The sequence below is a fragment of the Capricornis sumatraensis genome, chromosome 9 (genome assembly GCF_032405125.1).
Source record: "Capricornis sumatraensis isolate serow.1 chromosome 9, serow.2, whole genome shotgun sequence".
Classification (NCBI taxonomy): Eukaryota; Metazoa; Chordata; class Mammalia; order Artiodactyla; family Bovidae; genus Capricornis; species Capricornis sumatraensis.
Genome location: NC_091077.1, coordinates 36,828,647 through 36,831,517, shown reverse-complemented (window position 1 = coordinate 36,831,517; position 2,871 = coordinate 36,828,647).

Genomic DNA, 2,871 nt, shown 5'->3' with positions numbered 1-2,871 from the left:
TGCTATTCTCTGCTGTAGCTCCTCTCTGAAGTACCTAGATATTAGTATCTGACACACACTTTCTGAGTTGTTTTACAGATGCTAAAACCACCACCAAATGGAAGAAATTAACTCTTGATGGTCATGAGCCCCTAGACCTACTAGCACCTAAGGATTAATAATGTTAACCATCTTCTTGTCCCACCATCAACAAATCAGAGAACTGTGCACGAGCTGATCACATACCCTGGGACAGCCCCCTGTCTCCCCCCACTACCCCTGCCCCACCATCTGGCCTTTAACAATGCTTTGCTGAAACACTTTCTGGGAGCTTAGGAGTTTCTGAGTATGAGCCACCTATTTTCCTTGCTTGAGTTGGCAGTAAGCCTTTCCCTGCTCCAAACTCCAATATTTTGGCTTATTTGGTCTCATTGTGAATCCAGCAGACAAATTTGTGACCAGTAACATTAAGAAAGCCACCACCAGAGGTCTTGGGTATCTTCAGCTCCTAGAAGTTGATGGCAAACACCATAGTCACCTAGCTACCTGTAACTACACACCTGCCAGGAACTGCTGCTGGAGAGGCATGGCTTCTTCCTTTCTTTCTCATCCCTCCAAACTGAGCTAACTGCCAGACATTGATAGAGTCCAGCTGGAACTCACTGGTCTGGAAGCCTGAGAAAAGTAGTTACCAAGCTTTATGCTCTGGAGGGATTGGCAAGAGCTTTGGGGACAAGGAAGACACAGAATGTCACAAACAACATCCAGCAGGCACTGTACCCTAGTGTACTGCCATTGGGCATGCAGAAGTGGGGACTGGGCAATCCTTGCTTCCAACCTCTGATTTGGAACATGTTTATTCCTATGATTTGTTCAGCAAGTACAAGCATTTTGAAAACTCTTAAGGGTGATTTAATTCATCGGGTCCCCCGAGTTGATACTTATCAGTGTTACTAAGAAGTATATTCTGAAAACCTTGATTCTTAAACTGTACTTCAGAACCACTAAAGTAGAATCTTCATGGTGGGGGTTGAAGGTAGGGGTGGGAAGGGAGATCACTAGACATGGGTGGTGCTGATTGGGCTCTAGTTGTCACACCAGCATCGGAGAGACTGATGAAATAAATTTCCTTCCTGTCTTCTGGAATGCCATGCAAATTTTTCCGAGAATGATGAGAGACTGTCCTCTCTTACAACTGTACATTCTGGTTTCAGAATGGAAAAGGACCATCAGATGGTGGTACATAGTCATATCCTTGGGGGCCCCAGTGGCTGTTAATGAAGTCAAATTAGCCTGAGCATGATCCCGGAAATGATGAAGACACCCCTGGAAATGAAATGTTGATAAAAGCCTAAGTGTTGGTAAAGTTTCATTTTGCAGGGAGAAGAAAAGGGAAATGAAATATTTTGAAATGGTTTATATCAGTAATAAATATATGTTTTCTCCATTGGAAAGGCCAACTATAAGTAAGTATTACTGCTGTCATTGCAAATAAAAGATACACAAAACACATACTGAGCTGATTATACTACTTTTTATTATAAAAACATATATTAAGCTGAGGCCGATTCTGAGCTTGTGTCTGTGAAAGGTGCTCATGGAACTTAGGGGTGAGCAGGTGTTGGTTGCAAAGATATGGCAGGTACATTAAAAATCCTTTTGTTGGTGTGATTAATTGGATGTTCTCTGGAAGCATGAAATATGAATTGATTTCCAGTTTTCATAAGCATTCTGGTTAGTTTGTAGGGTGGCTGGAATGTATGATTTGCAATATTTTCTTATGACTAAAGTGGGGGGGCGGGGAGTGACTTGGTAAAGAAAACAAGGGATGGATCTGTCATCTACTGTTTCACAGTCTAAATAAATTTGCAGAGTTAATGTGTACTAGTTGGAGTATCTTGTGCTCTCATGTTTCATTCCTTAGTGTTTTATTTTTTAAACAGCTTTATTGAGATATAATTGATATACCAAGAACTGCACGTGTTGAATGCATACAATTTCTTGTACCCTCATCTTGTGCCAAAATTTTCAAAATGAATTTTTGCCAGAAGACCATGCAAAAGTCATTCAGCCAGGTAGATTCTGAAATCAGACTTGCTGGTGCAATAAACTTGATAAATGATGCTATTAACAATTGATGAAATTTCCTTTTATGAATCTGTGTTAAGAATGGAAAATCTGTGAACTTTAAACATACATGGAACTTGGCTGGCTTTGCAATATGCATTTTGAGCTATTGCACTTGAGGGTTTAAAAAATACTCATTTCTTCCAGTGTCAAAAGCAAATTCTAGACAATGATGTCAACATGGGTACATGAAGGAGTTTGAACTCTTTACACCAAGAAAAAATTGTAGACATGAGCTGACACTGGAACTACATGAAACAGGAAAAAAGCGAAGACTAATCAAACCGGCAGAATTACATGACTATTGTAGCCAAAATGCAACGTGACTTTTTAATTTTTTTAAGGGATCTTTCCCTCACCTTTGTTTTTTTTCTTTTTTATTATTATTATTTTTTTTATTTATTTTTTTAATTTTAAAATCTTTAATTCTTACATGTGTTCCCAAACATGAAATCTATCTGTTTATTTCATTTTGGTTGCACTTGGTCTTCGTTGCTGTGTGTGGGCTTTCTCTGGTTGCAGTTAGTAGGGGCTACTCTTTGATGCGGTATGAGGGCTTCTCATCGTGGTGGCTTCTTTTGTTGCGGATCACAGGCTCTAAGCACATGGGTTTCGGTAGTTGCAGCACACAGGCTCAGTGGTCGTGGCTTGCAGGTTCTAGGGTGTGCAGACTTCAGTAGTTGCCGGGCTCAGTAGTTGCAGCTCTTGGGTGCTCAAGCATGTGGTTTTCCGCAGCTTTGGCACATAGACTCAGTAGTTGCGGCT